Source organism: Ascaphus truei, chromosome 4 (genome assembly GCF_040206685.1).
Source record: "Ascaphus truei isolate aAscTru1 chromosome 4, aAscTru1.hap1, whole genome shotgun sequence".
NCBI classification, from domain to species: domain Eukaryota; kingdom Metazoa; phylum Chordata; class Amphibia; order Anura; family Ascaphidae; genus Ascaphus; species Ascaphus truei.
This window is the reverse complement of record NC_134486.1, coordinates 118,561,010-118,580,722: the sequence shown is the minus strand read 5'-3', so window position 1 is coordinate 118,580,722 and position 19,713 is coordinate 118,561,010.

The following is a 19,713-nucleotide window of genomic DNA, read 5'->3' as shown; positions in this document are numbered from 1 at the left end:
TTCAGATATTGTTTGGCAAAGTCTAATCTGGCCTTTCTATTCTTGAGGCTTATGAATGGTTTGCACCTTGTGGTGAACCCTCTGTATTTGCTCTCGTGAAGTCTTCTCTGTATGGTAGACTTGTATAATGATATGCCTACATCCTGGAGAATGTTCTTCACTTGGCTGGATGTTGTGAATGGGCTTTTCTTTACCATGGAAAGGATCCTCCAATCATCCACCACAGTTGTCTTCCGTGGACGTCCAGGCGTTTTTGTGTTGCAGAGCTCACCAGTGCGTTTTTTTTTTCTCAGAATGTACTAAACTGTTGATTTGGCCACTCCTAATGTTCCGGCTATCTCTCTGATGGATTTTCTTTTTTTTTGCAGCCTAAGGATGCCATGTTTCACTTGCATTGAGAGCTCCTTTGACCGCATGTTGTGGGTTCACAGCAACAGCTTCCAAATGCGAATGCCATTCCAGACCTTTTACCTGCTTAATTGATTATGAAATAATGAAGGAATAGCTCACACCTGTCCATGAAACAGCTTTTGAGTCAATTGTCCAATTACTTTTGGTCCCTTGAAAAAGCGGGGGCTACATATTAAAGAGATGTAATTCCTCAACCCTTTCTCCAATTTGGATGTGAATACCCTCAAATTATTTATTATTTATTTATAAAATATTTTACCAGGAAGTAATACATTGAGAGTTACCTCTCATTTTCAGGTATGTCCTGATAGACTGCACTTTAAGCCCATATTCATTATTTAACTGTAACTTGAAGTTATTTTGGTACACAGACAAAATAACAAAACCTGTATCAGTGTCCAATTATTTCCGGACCTAACTGTATACACAGAAATGATAGAATTTCATTGGTCAGCTGTAGATTGCTACAGATGAATCAAATAGATTCACTAGCAGTTGATTAATCAATGAACAAAACATAAAATGAGTAAAAAAATATAAATAAATGCATTTTGGACAAAACTAGCAAGGATGGGTGACTAAGAAAATACTACACTGTGTGCTCAACCTAAACCCTACACTGTGATAATTACAGTGCAAAAACGATAACATTAATACATTATGATTAATACTGTGTCTCCTTAAAAACCAATATGAATGTGTTATAATCCCAACATGACCATAGAAAGGATAATGGGATGGCAGACTAGGAACAATATAACAGGTCTATCCAACGACTTGAGAAAGGGTTAACTTGATACTTGCTGTGTCCGGTGTGTCAGAAGACCGAGGATAGAGATCTGAGAGCCGTAGCTCAGGGGCAGGAGAGAGCAGCGTAGTAAGGTCCAAAGCCGAGTCCAGGGAGTAGCGAGGTACACAAAGTCAACGAGAGCCAAGATCAAATCCAAGGGTATCCAACAGAGGCAGGGACAGGACCTAGAGCTGTAATACAGAAGAGAGCCAGGCATAGATGACCGAACAACCGAAGCCACAGAAGAACTATGCAGAGCAAGGAAAGAGAGGGCAGACTGGGGTTATATATGCAGGAGGACCAATGAGAGCAAGAGGTGGAGTGGAGGCCTGTTTGAGCAAGCCCAGGGATTTGTTCAGGTGCCCAGAGTGGGAGTCAGCCAGGTGAGTGGTGGAGACAGCCTGTAGCTGATGGGAGGCGGAGCCAGCGGTGTGGGAGGATGGCAAAGTGGATCGGGTGCGCACGCCCTGTAAGGATCCCGTGCGCGCGCCCCTCCTGCGTGTGGGAGGATGCGGCGTGCGCCGCGGAGGAGTGGCATGGCGTCCAACCGGAGGAGGTAAGGAGCCAACAGGGAGGGGGACTGGGACGAGCCTGGGTGATGGGGACCCGCTGAGAGGCGCGTGTCCCCCGATCCCTTACAGTACCCCCCCTTGAGGATCGGACTCCGGACGATCGTCCCAAGGTTTGTGAGGAAATTTTCGACAAAATTGTTTAAGAAGAGCAGGGGCATGAATGTGTTGACAAGGTACACAGGAACGTACCTTCGGACCATATCCCTTCCAATGAACGAGGAACTGAAGTTTGCCCCTAGAAAAACGAGAATCGAGAATGGAGTGTACCTAAAATTCTTGTTGCCCTTGTATTACGATGGGGTTGGGTCTTTGAAAATGGTCCGGAAAATGTACATTCTGAACGAAGGGTTTCAGAAGGGAAATGTGGAACACTGAGGGTATCCTCATGGTGGGAGGTAGCGAAAGTCGATAGGCTACTGGATTGATCCGTTCGAGGACCTTGAAGGGATCCAAGAATCTGGGCACCAGTTTCTGAGAAGGAGTTTTAAGTTTAATATTTTTTGAAGAAAGCCAGACTCTGTCTCCAGGTTTGTACTCCGGAGCCACCTGACGTCGTCGATCTGCTTGAGCCTTTTGTTTTTGGACGGCCCCTTGCAAGGCTTTTTGAATCTTTTTCCAGGAGTCTTGTAGATTAGAAACTTGGATATCTGCTGCAGGTACACCAGAGGGCAGGGAGGAGAGAGGAAGGCTGCTGGGGTGGAACCCCAAATTAATGAAGAAAGGCAACTCTTGCGTGGATTCATTCTTCAACGAATTAATTGCAAACTCCGCCCAGGGTAGTAGGTCCACCCAGTTGTCTTGAGATTCTGACACAAAGCATCTGAGATACTGCTCCAAGGTCTGATTCATTCTCTCCGTCTGGCCGTTGGTCTGTGGGTGGTAACCCGAGGAGAAGAGGAGAGATATGCCAAATCTCTGAGAGAAAGCTCGCCAAAACTTAGAAATGAATTGAGTACCCCTGTCCGAGACAATGGTAAGTGGAACGCCGTGTAGCCTGAACATTTCTTTAGAAAATATGTCAGCTGAGGTAGCTGAATTGGGGAGACCCTTGAGGAGTACAAAGTGTGTGTGCTTGGAAAATCTGCCCACTACTACAAGGATCGTATTCTTCCCCTTAGAAGGAGGAAGTTCCACAACAAAGTCCATGGAAATATGCTTCCAAGGCCATTCCGGAATAGGAAGGGGAAGGAGAAGACTGGGTGGCTTGTGTCGGGCGGACTTGCTCTGAGCACAGACTGGACAAGCTCTGGTGAAATCAAAAATGTCTTTGCTCATATTAGGCCACCAAAAGGTCCATTTAATAAGATCCACTGTCCTCTTGAAGCCAGGATGACCAGCTGATCTGGAAGAATGCCCCCACTCCAAGATCTTGTGGCGAAAACGTGGAGCAGCATACAGACGTCCTTCTGGCACCTTAAATCTCCTATGAATATGAGCCTGGGCTTTGGTGATCTCATCCAGGATGTCGAAAGTATTGTCAGAAATAATGTATTTTGCAGGAAGAATTGACTCAGAAGATTCGTTAGATCCTTCCACTGTAGAGAACTGACGAGAAGGTGCATAGGCCTTGATATTCTTGGTACCCGGAATATAAGAAATCGTGTAATTGAAACGAGAAAAAAAAGTGCCCAGCGTGCTTGACGGGATCCCAGACGACGAGCCCCCTCAATATACAATAAGTTTTTGTGATCAGTGAGAATTGCTACTGGCTCTTTGGTACCCTCGAGGAGGTGTCTCCATTCTTGCAAGGCTAACTTCATAGCCAAAAGTTCACGGTTCCCGACATCATAATTTCTCTCGGCCGAAGAGAATTTCCTAGAAAAGAATACACAAGGATAGAGTTTTTCTTGGGGTGAGAACCTTTGTGAGAGTACCGCCCCAGCTCCCACATCCGAAGCGTCAACCTCAAGGGTGAAAGGAAGAGACGTGTCCGGGTGACGAAGTATGGGGGCAGAGACGAAAGCTTTTTTAAGAAACTCAAAGGCTTTAATAGCATCTGGGGATCAGCCCTTTTTTTGGTGAGACCGGTAATGGGTAGAGCGATAGTGGAGAAATTACGGATGAATTTCCGATAGTAGTTTGAAAACCCGAGGAAATGCTGGACGGCTTTTAAGGAATTCGGCAACAGCCAATCTAGAACAGCCTTCAATTTTTCAGGATCCATGGTGAAGCCTTTGTCGGAAATTATATAGTCAAGGAAGGCTGTGGATGATCGGTGGAAGAGACATTTTTCCATCTTCACATAGAGTCTATTGGCACGAAGCCGAGCGAGGACCACCCTGGTGTGACGAATGTGTTCCTCCAGGTTTTTGGAGAAAATGAGGATATCATCTAGGTATACTATGACGAAAACACCCAAAATGTCCCGGAAGATGTCATTCATAAATTCTTGGAAGACAACTGGGGCATTGCAGAGGCCGAACGGCATCACTAGATATTCATAATGACCCGAACGTGTGTTGAATGCAGTCTTCCACTCGTCACCCTCGCGTATTCGGATTAGATTGTAAGCTCCTCTCAGGTCGAGTTTGGAAAATATAGAGGCTCCTTGGAGCCGGTCAAAGAGTTCCGAAATTAGAGGAAGAGGATACCGGTTTTTAACCTTGATTTTGTTAATCCCACGAAAGTCGATACAGGGTCTTAGGGAGCCATTCTTCTTCTTCACGAAGAAGAAACCCGTCCCGGCCAGGGAAGTGGAATTCCGAATAAAACCTCCCTTGAGATTCTCCTCGGTGTAAGTCACCATAGCCTTGGTCTCGGGCACAGAGAGGGGATATGACTTAGACTTAGGGAGTGTGGCTCAGGAATTAATTCGATGGGGCAGTCGTACGAACGATGAGGTGGTAAGACTTCCGCCTGAGTCTCGTTAAAGACATCCAAAAAATCATGGTATACCTCAAGCAGGGTAGAGAGAGGAGGTGAAGAAGCGTCGAGACCAGCAAGCACGGTAACGGGAGGAATGACTGCCTCCTTCAAGTTAGGACCCCACTGGATCGGTAATTCGTCTGTCCAATCGACACGCGTGTTGTGAAGCTGGAGCTACGGCAATCCCAAAATGACCTGGAAGTAGGTGAGTGGAAGACATTGTAGATGATGACCCATGTATGACCATCCGCGGTGGTCAGGGGGAGAGGAACAGATTCCAATATTATAAACGCTGGTTGGAGCGGTCGACCGTCGATAGCCTCAAGAACGATGGGTGACTTCTTCTTGACTAACGGAATTTGATTGTTGCAAGCATAGTCGTGATCCAAGAAGTTGCCACCAGACCTGGAGTCGATGAAGGCTTCCACTGCTACCCGGACATTGGGACCCTCGAGAGTTATGGGCAGAAGAATTCTCTTCGGTAGCTCTTTGGGAGGAGAGGGGCAAGGAGAGATGGTACCCAGTAAAAGCCCCTCAACCTTTACTGGGCGTTCTCATTTCCCAGTCGCAGGCAACAGTGACCTAGTTGATTTTCCGGGGACCCACAGTAGAAGCAGAGACCCTCATTTCGGCGGCGTGTTCTCTCAGCGGTCCGGAGCTGCTGGCTACCGATTTGCATCTGTTCAGGAGCGTCCAATGTAGGAAGAGCCAAGGGAGGAGACCTAGGAGAAGCATATGAGGGCAGCATAAAATGGGGACGCTGGCGCTCCTGGCGTCTTTCCTGAATGCGCTGGTCCATCCGGATGCTGAGGGCAATAAGGTCCTCTAGAGATGAGGGACAAGCGTGAGCTGCCAAGTCGTCCTTGAGGGATTCGGACAATCCCTACCAATATGCCGCGGAAAGGGCATCATCCTTCCACGAGTCTCTGCAGCGATGGTGCGGAACTCCACTGCATATCTTGCAGCCGACCTGCGACCCTGGGAGAGATGAAACAAGGAAGAAGCGGCAGTTTCCCTATGCGCTGGTGTACCGAGATGGGGACATCTCGAACTGGACGTCACATTGGTTCAAGAATCCCCAGCAAGTAAGGGGGTCTCTGGCATACCGGTTTAGAGGTGGAATACGTGGCTCCAAGAGGCCCATAGGTACTGGGGCAGAAGGGGACGGTGTAGCTGGTGAGTCCCGCAGGGAGAGGTTAGAAAGCTGCTGTGCCATGGCCGTAACTTGATCGCTTAAAAATTGCCAGTGATCCATAGATACACCTTGGACCACCTCAGGGGGGTCTGCATTTGTTGGGCTCTGCATAATGTAACGCCTGAATGCCCGCAGACCTGGACAGTCCCCAATACTGAGGTGGGTAAGGGAATAACATGCACCTACAGCATTGAGGGTGTGCCCGGAGTGTGGTATGATGCATTTCCGGGCCTGGGGAGAAATAGTTAACTTGATACTTGCTGTGTCCGGGGTGCCAGAAGTCCGAGGGTAGAGATCCGAGAGCCGTAGGTCAGGTGCAGGAGAGAGCAGCGTAGTAAGGTCCAAAGCCGAGTCCAGGGAGTAGCGAGGTACACGAAGTCAACGAGAGCCAAGATCAAATCCACGGGTATCCAACGGGGTCAGGGCCAGGAACTAGAGGTGTAATACAGAAGAGAGCCAGGCATAGACGACCGAACAACCGAAGCCACAGAAAACTATGCAGAGCGAGGAAGGAGAGGGCAGACTGGGGTTATATATGCAGGAGGACCAATGAGAGCAAGAGGTGGAGCGGAGGCCTGGCTGAGCAGAATCTCACTCACGGATTATCCGTTCTTATGCGCTTTTAATAACAGGGGTGATTTGCTTCATTTGTATGGGTGTGGGGTTCCTCTGCTCCTTGAATGTTAGGCATCCGCATGTCTCCACAGACGAGTGTCGAGAACACTGGTGTAGCAGACACAGCTGATCACTCGGATCTCTTCCACACTCTCCCAGAATACAGACTGTCACCTTCCAGCAATAGCGCACAATGTACTGTTCACACTATGCGTTTCACAAATGGCTATTCACTTCCTCTGGGGTATAACGTCCATAGGGAGATGTATGCCCTTATAAAGCATCCTTAATTGTATATTAATTGGAAACCATCAATTAACAATATACCTCTAGGGTACCCTACAGCAGATTACATCAGGTTTAAGTACTTTAAATTGGTGGCCATGATTTTTTTTTCCATCAAGGGAACAATATTCAATCTATAGTTCTAGAATGACCAACTATGATGATAAACCTTTTTAGTTGATGACGATATATTAGAGCAATGATTTGTCCTCAGAAATCAGAAGATAGTTGGAGTAACAAACAACATAATGGTTGATTGCTTGTTGAAACATCATGAACATCATATCAAGACTCATACATATTTTAAAATGACAGAAAATGCCAACTATAAAAATAGCAATACTAAGTAATTTTGGGACATATATCAATATCCATAGAATTATCCGGACATCTATGATTAAATCTTAATGATTCTGAATATAATATCCATTTATTGTACCTATTAGGGTTATGATTACATTTCATAGGAAAAGGAAAAAAGTTAAAGTAAAAAGACCAATATTAGGCATTGTCTCTGAGGTATGGAGGATTGGACAAATATGTGATTCCATGGCTTTTTGTTCAAAGTAAGATCACAGTATCCATTTTGGTCCCTATTTATATCACTATAAACAGTGTTGTAATGAACATTTATAGGATTAAGCTGCATCAATAAATACTATTTGTTATTATACACTGTTTTATATTTTATTTTTTCACATATCTGCACGTATACTCAAAGACAAGCACCAAGGAGGACTTTTTCTTACCACAGCCAAATTATAGTGCTGTATCGAGGTAGGCGACAATATTACAGACAACGGAGAGAAAATGAGATATCAGAAGAAAGAAAACAACAATTAAACACTGATCGAATACGACATGCACAAAAAGAGCAAGCAAAATAACAAAAGAAAGAAACCAATGATTAAACTCAAATAGAGAGAGAAAGAAAGTCAAAGGAGAAGATTAAATAGTGATGTGCTTAATGCCAATAATCAAGAAATATGCATAGCAGTTGATGAACATAATATAGGTAATCCAACAAGTGAATGTACATTTTGTAAAGTAAAATATTGGATCGTTGAACTAAACACTTCAAAGAAATACACAAAGTTCAAACAGGATGGGGAAGTATGTCTGGTACCTTTAACAGAAGCACCTGAACTATTAAAATGCTACTGACAGAAGTAACACCAGAAGCACAAAATAAACGAGATCATATCAGAGAGTGCAATTCTGCTCTAGCTTTTGCTTCGATGGGAGCTGAAATAAAGGCTCCTCCTGGACATTGACCAAACTGTTTTAGAATACACAGTCAAATTTATCATATGGTGTCTCCATTATACACAAAACCGACAAACAAACCAGGGTATGGACAGTTGTATATTTTTGACTCAGTATAAGCAACTACAAGATCATGAATTATAAAGAGGCTGTAGTGAAATTGCAATGCTACAACTGGGCAAAATGTTATGCAAAATTAATCCATTTGTCAAATCCTATAAATAAATGCATGAAATTAATTATATTATTAATATGTTATATTTTATTAACTATGAAAATAAAAATTATATTCATGGAAGATCTTGAACTAGACCTCTGAAGATATAATGCCCTAACATTCAAGACCAAAGCTGCAGCTATATTTGTCAGAGACGATGGTGAACCTCCTGCTGAACGGGACATTTGTACTTATGCGGAAGGTGATACTTTCAAAACTATGGTGCCTATGCAGAAAGCTCCGATAAGTCACTTTTCGCCAGTTTTTCGCCAAAAGTGCCTATAGCTATTAAGTAAGCAGCGATAACCTGCTGAGATTAGGCAATTCTGCCGGTTTTTTTGGCGGAAAAAAAAATCCGCTGATCGCTTGGCGAGAAGCCTTTTTTCGCAGCTCTTCACCAGCTTCTCAAACTCATGGGATTCAAGGAGCCCTGATCACCTTCTCGCGGCTGATCGCCGAATGGATAATTTTACGCCAAATGGCCACGCCAAAAAAAGTTGGCAAGAAGATGGGGAGAAGCTGGCGAGAAGTGCAGAGATTGGACTTAGAAAAAAATGTGACTCCTTTACAGATATGTTTCATGCATGGACTCATTAGAGATGACACATTTCTTTATATTTCTGCTAACGTTTGTTACCACCCAAAATATTGTTTCAGAAATGTAAACATGAATCTTCATTACTTTATTGTGTCACTGGTTATGTTTAAAATGTGTAAATATATATGGATTGTTCATGTTAGGATTATATAAGGGGTACATAAACTTTAACGTTCATCAGGCTCAATGGATGTTCAGATCTGTATGTCTTAAATGTACACACAACAATATCATACATTGTATTAAATACAGTATTAAGAAGTCATTTTATTGTTATGCCAAATAATGTTAAACTTACAATATATACAGTAACTATGCCATAATGTTTTTCTATAAATGTTAAATATAGAAAGCATTAGCTAAGTGTTAGCATGTTCCTCTTATGATTGGCTCGTGTTCTTAATCCCCGGCCTCTATATAGTACTGCACCTATTGGATATATTAACTGCCCAGTCATATAATATTGATGGACTACATTTCCAACAATGCTGTGCAATACAATAATTACATAACCCGAGCAAGCGAAATATTAAAGGATAACTGATTGATATGAAACAAAACTCATCCCTTGTCATTGTGCGTATTGTATTCATGCGCATATGCAATGTGTTTGTAATCACAAATGTTTGTTTACAATTCTCATTTATGTTCATCTTTAACATATCTAAAAATGTATATTGAGACTGTTGTCATATAGTGTCACTGGTTACATACTCAAAAAGCATTTCAACAATGGCAACCATATGTAATAACACATCGATTATGTCATAATAGATTAATATTTAGAGATGAATCTTTGACTTCCTATGTTCAATCACATTAATGTGTATAAATGTGTATTATTTGCTCAACAAACGTAGATAAATTACTATTAGAAGGAATGATTTATTTAATGTTTGAGTATATTTCAGATTCTGTTTATAGAAATGTGACCATGTTGCATCTAATATGTATACATTATCCTCAAACGAGCATTGACAATAACATGTATGATTGTTGGCTACGTGTGAGATCATGTAATTGGATTATGCGTATTTTACAATGAGTAGGACATGCTAATTAACACATATTAATTGCTTGTTAAGACACATGTATCTTATTTATTAGACTTAGGTTAATTAACATATTTAATTAGTTCAAGTCACGTGTCTTCATTACATAGGTATTTAAACTCATCTAATTCACACATTACTTGGAGGTAGACATGGCGGGTGAAGGGATTGAGATGAGAGTTTATGATTGGAAGAAGAATAGTTGCTTGGGAGGAGAGACAGAGGAGAGAGGAGAGACATAGGAGAGAGGAGAGGGGAGGAGATTGGAGGAGAGGGGAGGAGAGGGGGGGGAGAGGGGGGAGGAGAGTGGAGAGGAGAGAGGGGAGGGAGAGAGGGAGGAGAGGGTGGAGAGACAAGGAGAGGATAGGAGAGGAGACAGGTCGTGCCACGGCTATGTTTAGTACGGGAACGTACTTATTTGGAGGGGCTAAGTGAGGATGAAATTGTTATCCGATATCAGTTGAGTTCAGCAGCAATCTTAACTCTTTACGCAGTTAAGAGATGAATTAGATTCACCAACAAGCAGAGGTTATGCAATCCCTGGCCTTGTTAAAATGCTGTGCTCATTACATTTTCTTGCTTCGGTGTCTTTTCAGACAACTGTGGGCAAAGTAGGTTGTGGTTTGTAGAAGTCAGCATTCTCGCGAGCCCTTAGCCAGTTTCTCTCAGATGCACTAGAAATTATATATATTTTCATAGAGAGCCGACAGAGTGGCTTGAACTCAGGAATGGCTTTTACACCATAGCCTGGATACCATGTGTGATGGGGGCAATCGATTGCACACATGTTGCTTTGACCCTGCCTACTTTACATGAGCATGTGTTCCGTAATAGGAAACACTTTCACTCCATGAATGTGGAGGTCATATGCGATGCCAACATGAAAATTCTGAATGTGGTAGCAAAATTCCCGGGTTCCAGCCACAATTCCTCAATCCTGAGGAGCTCCTCAGTGTACCATGCTTTTGAATCAGGTTATTTTCAGCATGGTTGGTTGGTGGGTAAGTATATAGAATACAATGAAGCGGTAATATCTTGTTTGTTTGATGTGTATGTGTGAGATACATACTACTCATATATTATAAATTTAAATATTAACATTAGTATACTTTGGAATAATATTTCACATAATTGTATTCTAGTATTCTAGGTGACTCAGGATACGTAGTACAACCGTGCTTCTAACCCCACTGGCTAACCCTGGCACCCTTGCAGAGAAGAGATATAATGTGCCACATATCCAATAAACTCGATCCTACATATCCTACACACTCGATCGGTTATTGAGCGGACATTTGGATTGTTAAAAAGTATTTTCAGGTGTCTTGATAAATCTGGGGGTGCCCTACAGTACAAGCCTAAGAAGGTTTCTGCCATAGTGATTTGTTGTTGCATTTTGCACAATATTGCACTACGGCACAATATTCCAGGCAACGTACGGGAGGAAACAACAAAAGGGTAGGGAGTGATCACAGGACCATACTAATTGAATAAAGTGATTGAGTACATAAGTGAGGTAATCAAATGGTGGGTGCAAACTGTGAACTGAAAAGTGAATCAGAAAAAAGGGGAAAGGGGGAACACAAATTGGATGTGCCCCCTAAAAGAATTCACTTAAATGCACACCAACAGAATATAAAAGTTAACTTTTAATAAATTCCTTAAAACATATATTACCAAAGTAATGTGTAATGTGAATTAAAAATGTATTAAATCAACGCTATCAGGCATCCGTGTCGTTAATTATAGAATCATACTATCCCAATTAACCAGTTAATATTGGTGGGATATAAAGGACATAGGATGCTATGAGTCAGGGTGTTAACCCCTCTGGAGCAACGGTGAGACCAGATAATAAAGAGTATATAGATGTTCAAACATGAGTGGCCAAAAGGATTAAATATCCAGCTTTCCTGCTAAATATAACACTGCACACTTCAATAGAGATTAATAGTGCGTTCAAATGAGGGTGCTTAAGTGATAGAGCTGGCACATGCAGTGATAAGAGTGGTATATTCACTGCATCATGAAACTGCCAAGCATAGCAGTGCTAAGGTGAATTCACAGTGGTAAACTGTGAAAACGCCTCACATGGAGTGCAAGGATTGCAGGCACACTACCTATGAAATTAAATAAGTAAATGACTAACTCCTATGGTCTGCAGGGTTAGAACCAGGAGACTGCAGACACTACATTAAAACAGCTCCAAGTAGGAGACTGACAACATTGCGCTTCCTAGTACGTAACGTACGGGAGGGCTGAGAGGAGGACCCTCCTGGCTAAAATGCAGGGGAGCAGGAGCAGACAGCCAGTGGGGTGGAGACACGTTGTAATGTTATAGCAACCTATTTCTCAGGTAAGTAACAATATATAGGGAAAAAGGAGACCAAAAGCGCACCAGCACAAACGGAGCAGGAAGGACCCAAAACCAAAAATAATTAAAAGGGCACTTTAATGTGACAAAAGACCCATCCAACGCGTTTCGAACATCACAGCGTTCTTTTTCAAGGATAAAAACAATGTTATAACATCCATTATATACCCTCTTACCTGTGGGCCGTTTCGCGCCAAAAATCGGAACCTGATGACGTCATGACGCTGCGCGCGTCATCGCGCATGCGCAGAGCGACTCAGTGCCGATCTAAGGGCAAACGGAAATCCCACAAGCAGTGTGGCCATTTTGGATAAGGGCAGGTATAGGAACACATTACAAATGCATTACTAAACATTCCTGCAGACAGAAGTTAATTACTACTCACTGGGCATGCCCATTACAATGAAATAAAGCTATACAAGGCTAAACTAACACTTATTAAAGAATACTGATTATCAAGAAGAAAAACATAAGAGAAGAAAATTAAAAGACTTATTGTGTTACAACTAAACTATATGTAAAGAAAGTAAGTAAGGATATAGAAAACATATAAACATAATTAAGGTTAAAAATGTGCAAAAAGATAAGCTTAAAGACATATTAAAACATATATAATGCATAACACAGATTGTGGACCTAAATCGTAGGAACCAGGGAAAACAACAATTATCATATATAAAACACATTGTATAGAATATTATGAACACAATACATCAAAGAACCAATTTAAACTAGAACTTTATAAGATTCATTTATAACATTTTCATAATAAATCTTAAGTTCAAAGGTTATTTTTGATCAGAATTAAGTGTCTGAAATATTGTCAGCTGATTTTATTAAACCTAAATTGCAATATAGTAGAACAATTATAAAATTCTTTTACAAGAAATGTGTTAGCTGCCAATCAATATTCATGCCCATAGGGAAGCGTGTTTAGAGAATAAAGATCCAATACGCCTCCCTACGGTCCAGAAGGTTGATGTGATCACCTCCTCTAGATTTAGAACTAACTGATTCAATCCCCAGGAAAGAAAAATTACTAGTTCCTCCCTGACCACATTCAGTGAAATGTTTAGAGACTGGATGATTGGTGTCTTTCAATCTTATGAGCTTTAAGTGCTCTAACATCCTAACCTTAAGGGCCCTAGTCATCCTCCCCACGTACCTCTTGCCACATTTGTTTTCCATTATATTGATATGGAGGAACCAGGGGATAATATGGATGAATTAGAAGATATTTCAAATGCTTACTTCTTCAACAATTGTGACGATACACAGAGAAAAAAACAAGCTTTACGTGTGTTTGATAACATTGTGGATTTGGATACCACTGACATCTCTGATCTCAAAATCCATTTTCAAAAATTGGAAAGTTTATTGATTCATAAACATCGCTTATGGTGGGACATTATAAGCCTAGAGAACTATGCCAAATGTAAAAGGATCCCAAGAGGATTAAGGGTGAAGAAGGCCCCCTCTTTTGGTTTTCCAGATGTGGATTTTGAAAATAGATGGGTTGCAGCCCTTAATGATTGCTCCTTTCGTCTAATGGAATTAATAGTGACACAGAAAATGAAGGAGAAAGATCAGCTTGATATTCAAATCACAGAACTGCAAAAAAATCTATACAGTTTTAAAGGTTTAAAGGGCTTTAAGGAATTTGATCTTATTCTCTCCAAAACAGTGAAAAATTTGGAATGTGGTATCATGTCTAAAAAGCAAAGTAAATATGATCGGGACAGATATGACTATGAAAAGAACCAGGTTTACCATTGGCAGAGGATAAATTCTATTCAGGATAGATCAAATAAGAAAGATAAATCATTCATTCAGTTCAAATCTACTCCCAATAAGTCCATTTTAAAATCTAAGAATGTGGATTATCAGAGTGGCGAATCTGATGTTTCAGATGCAGAAACTGCCTCTACCTCTCATTCTGTATCTTTTGTCAATACATTTGAGAATGATGATCATCGTGGTCGTGGAGCTCCATCTAGAGGGTGAGGGAGGGGTTGACGTACCTTTTGGGGTCAACCACCTAGGTCTGATTCTGGTCAGGACCAGTCCCATGATGCTTTTTCTTATCAAAATGTTAATCAACAGAGACAGCAACAACAACAACAAAAATCTTTCCCTTTATTTCAAAAGGACACAAGAGATTCAGAAGAGGGAAGAGGGGGGGGGGGGGGGGGGGAGGAGGGGGCTACAGGTCCGCCTCCAAAAGGAAGAAGTTTTGAATGATGTATCAAATGTCATAAATATCTCAGGAACTGCTCTCTCCCCCATAGAGTTGTCACTACTGGATAAAGGCCTAACATTTTCACCTTAAATGAACTTTAATTTGTTTGAAACCACTATTGATGTGTATAAGTTTGTTCGGAAATTATCCCTGAAAAAGTTTTTTGACAATTTTACTCCAAATGTTTCTAGGTCGACCGGAGATGGGGATTTGGATGGGGGGCCACCACTCGCTATCGAGAGTGATGTCCCCTCACCTGACTCTGTTGCTCCGGTATCTTTTGCTTTACATACATTTAATGACTTTTGTACCCTGCAAGATATGAATGATCTTTTGTCTGAACAGACTGTAGATGATATCACTATTCCTACCTTTTCTGAATGGAATTGTGGTCTAAAAAAGAGCTCTGTCTTCTACCTCACTCATGAGAAGGGTCAATTTCTAACTACAGTATGTTTGAAAATTTGGTCATTAGGGACCTTCGTCTTCTAGCTCAGGGATTCTCCCTATCTTATATAGATCATGACAATTTGAATCAAAATTAACGTTTAGCTTTAAAATCTTTGAAAAATAATTCTGCATTGGTCATTAAGAGTGCGGACAAGGGGGGCGCAGGGGTGGTGTAGGGTAGAGACGGTTACATCAGGGAGGCTTTACGCCAACTGGATGATGGCCGGTCCTATCGTGTACTACCTGCCGACCCCACTCCTCATTTCTTGGAGGTCCTTGTAGAACTGGTTGACACAGGTGTTATTATGGAAGTTCTATCAAAGGAAGAGGTCAAATATATTATACCATCTCATCCCATTATTCCTATCTTCCACCATCTCCCAAAGATCCATAAGACATTGGTCGACCCTCCGGGTCGCCCTATTGTCTCTAGTATTGGATCTTTGGGAGATGGTCTGTCAAGATATGTTAATGGTTTTCTTCAGCCATTTGTTGGAAAGTTGCCCTAATTTATACGGGACTCTGGTGATCTCCTTGATCAGATCAAAAATGTCAAATGGGGTAATCATTACCTGTGGGTAACACTCGATGTTACCTCTCTGTATTCAGTTATACAACATGACCATGGGTTGGCAGCTGTCCGCCAATTTATTGAGATACCAGAAATATCAATTTTTCAATCGGCTTTTATTTTGGACGCTATTCACTTTTTACTCACGCACAATTTCTTCACATTTAATGATAAGTTTTATTTGCAACTCATTGGCACTGCTATGGGCACAAGTTTTGCTCCTTCTTTTGCTAACTTATTCATGGGGTGGTGGGAAGCACTTTTTATTTATTCAAGCACCAACTCTTTTCGTCACAATATTGTTTTCTATAAAAGATTTGTGGACGACTTAATTATCATTTGGAGAGGGGACGTCACTACACTTCACGCTTTTGTATCTTATCTTAATGACAATATATATAATTTAAAATTTACATAAAATTTTCATTTTCACCACATTGAATTTCTGGATCTACAACTATTTGTGGACATAGACAAAAAAATCCAAACGGACGTTTATAGGAAACAAAACGCCAGAAATACCTTTCTTAGGGCGGACAGCTGCCATCCATCTCACATCATAAAGGCCATACCAAGGGGACAGTTCCTCAGGCTGAGAAGGAATTGTTCCACTTTCAGTGGTTTCCTTTCTCAGTCTTAGGAACTTACGAAGAGATTTTTGGAAAGGGGATACCCTAAATCTCATATAGCAATTGCTTTTGATAATGCAGTACATACAGAGAGGGCATCATTGTTGCCCGCACATTCAATTGGAGATTCTCGCCTTGTTAACAATAATGAGACAATTGATATTAAACAGGACATACATGGATTGATAAAATCAAAAAATAAATGTCCTCTTTTTATTTCACAATTTAATAAACAAAGTGGAAAAATTAATTCTATAATTTCAAAACATTGGAATATCTTATCCATGGACCCTGTACTTAAAAAATATGTGGAATTTGGTCCTACTTTTGTATATCGTAGAGCGAGAACAATTGGATCTCATGTTTCACCAAGTGAACTCAAAACTTTTGGGTTAACAAAACCTTTTATCACCAGGGGTTCCTTCAAATGTGGCTCTCCTTCAAATGTGGCTCTTGTAGTATATGCAAACACATGAAGCCGGCAAAAAGTTTTCTACAGTTTGCCTTGCCACAGCCACATGGTGTGAATAGATTAATAAATAAGGAATTTAAGATCAACAGTTTTATAAATTGTAAAAGTCAATTTGTGGTTTATCTCATAACATGTGGTTGTGGCACTTAAGGTCAGGATGTTAGAGCACTTAAGGCTCATAAGATTGAAAGACACCAATCATCCAGTCTCTAAACATTTCACTGAATGTGGTCAGGGAGGAACTAGTAATTTTTCTTTCCTGGGGATTGAATCAGTTAGTTCTAAATCTAGAGGAGGTGATCACATCAACCTTCTGGACCGTAGGGAGGCGTATTGGATCTTTATTCTCCAAACACGCTTCCCTATGGGCATGAATATTGATTGGCAGCTAACACATTTCTTGTAAAAGAATTTTATAATTGTTCTACTATATTGCAATTTAGGTTTAATAAAATCAGCTGACAATATTTCAGACACTTAATTCTGATCAAAAATAACCTTTGAACTTAAGATTTATTATGAAAATGTTATAAATGAATCTTATAAAGTTCTAGTTTAAATTGGTTCTTTGATGTATTGTGTTCATAATATTCTATACAATGTGTTTTATATATGATAATTGTTGTTTTCCCTGGTTCCTAGGATTTAGGTCCACAATCTGTGTTATGCAGTATATATGTTTTAATATGTCTTTAAGCTTATCTTTTTGCACATTTTTAACCTTAATTATGTTTATATGTTTTCTATATCCTTACTTACTTTCTTTACATATAGTTTAGTTGTAACACAATAAGTCTTTTAATTTTCTTCTCTTATGTTTTTCTTCTTGATAATCAGTATTCTTTAATAAGTGTTAGTTTAGCCTTGTATAGCTTTATTTCGTTGTAATGCGCATGCCCAGTGAGTAGTAATTTACCTCTGTCTGCAGGGATGTTTAGTAATGCATTTGTAATGTGTTCCTATACCTGCCCTTATCCAAAATGGCCACACTGCTTGTGGGACTTCCCTTTGCCCTTAGATCGGCACTGAGTCGCTCTGCGCATGCGCGCTGATGCGCGCAGCGTCATGACGTCATCAGGTTCCGATTTTTGGCGCGAAACGGCCCACAGGTAAGAGGGTATATAATGGATGTTATAACATTGTGTTTTATCCTTGAAAAAGAATGCTGTGACGTTCGAAACGTGTTGGATGGGTCTTTTGTCACATTAAAGTGCCCTTTTAATTATTTTTGGTTTTGGGTCCTTCCTGCTCCCTTTGTGCTGGTGCGCTTTTGGTCTCCTTTTTCTCTGTATTGCATTTAGTAGCTGCACAGCCTGCCTACCTACCCTACCAGGATGTGAGTATTTGCTTATTTTCCAGGGGAACCTGCCAATGAGACTGATGGTAAGACTGATGGCTTGTACCATATGCCACCTGTCTTCAGGAGGATAGTACCCATACTATTACACATTAGGTACTATATCATTTGTTAGTACCCTGGTTTGGTGGTTTGGCTTATTTTGGATCAATATACCTGCATTTGAGTGCTTCAGCTATTTTCTACATTACAAGTAACAATATATGTCTTAACCTTCTAATATTCTATAATTGTTTATTAGTCAAAAATTGAGTTTAATATTTTCATCATCCTAGGCTAACGATGGATGAACACATTGTGTGTGTACGTGACCATGTGCCTATGGTAAGTTAATGTATTGAAACAAGTTTATAACAATTTTCAAAAATATAAATTAAGTGTGCATGAGGGGTGAATGCTTAACATTAGACGTACATTTATACATGTGGTTTAGTGCTACGTGTAATGTATGTGATCTTTGTGTCAACACTATAACAGTTGTGTGTTTAGATGTGAACTCAGCTTACAACTGTGGTGTGAATAGAACTATGCTCTGATATGTATAAAATAATATGATTATGTTAATGTGACAGTATAGTATTACAAATGAACATCCATGTTGGTACAGTAGCGACATATCTTATTGCACTAAATACCGGCGGCATGCCGGGATCTGCCCCAGCTGCCGCCAGTAATGCACGCGCGCCGCCGCGTTCCCCCACTCACCCCCCCTCCTCCATCGCGCACAATTTATACACCCTTCCGGACCCCTGTACCCCTTCTGCTCTGCCACTCTGCTTCCCCGAACCCCCGCTTACCTTAATTTCATCTCCAGGGGTGTCGGGGAAGCCTGGGGAAGCCGGGGAAGACGGGGAAGCCGGGCGCGCATGTGACTGTGACGTCACAGTGCGCCGCCACGCGCCGCGGCTACCCGCTTCCCAGCCACATACAGCCAGCGGCTTTTGCTCGAATAAGAGCTGCCGCTGCTGTATGCACATATAATACATATTTTGGGGCAACAACATTCAAGTTTTCACAAGTAGGTGACTTGAATGTAATTAATTACATTCTTTGAGATGATCAGAAATGATAACGAACTCACATTTTCAAAAATAGTGATGAACACGCACATACACATACAGTGAAAGGTATTCTTCGACAAATCCCATTAAACAAACATTCATACTTGTCCTACAATGGATTATCCAATCTCCATAATTGTAGTGTGTCAGTGGATGTGTGTGTGTGGGCATGTAGTGACTTTCATTTAAATCAACAACATGTGCGGATGTGCCTTCGTCCTCCAGTTTACACGCAATCATGCACATGCACCCACAATTTTTTTGGGGTGGGTGCATGCGCTGAAGCACACACAACCATGGTTTCCCCACATCAGTTGGATGTAACCAAACTCATATTTATTTTATGTAAGTCAAAATTGTTCTTCTAGATAAAGCTCGGACATATTTGCATGTTTTACATTAACATTATATGAAGTACAACATCATCTTAAAGAGCATTTTTGATGTACAGTAACACAGAGGTGTCATTGTTCAAATAGTGAGTATAACATTTTCATATATAATCTATCTGTTCTTGAATATTAAATAATATCTTTAATTAATAATGATTTTCAAATCGTAGCAAATTTTTTATTACATTCTTAGTATATGTATTGTACAATTGAACAATATAAAGTTTCTATATGTCATTTTATCTTCAACTGTGACAAATAGAGAAAATAAAATAAAGTGCGTAATTAGGAGCAGGAATATA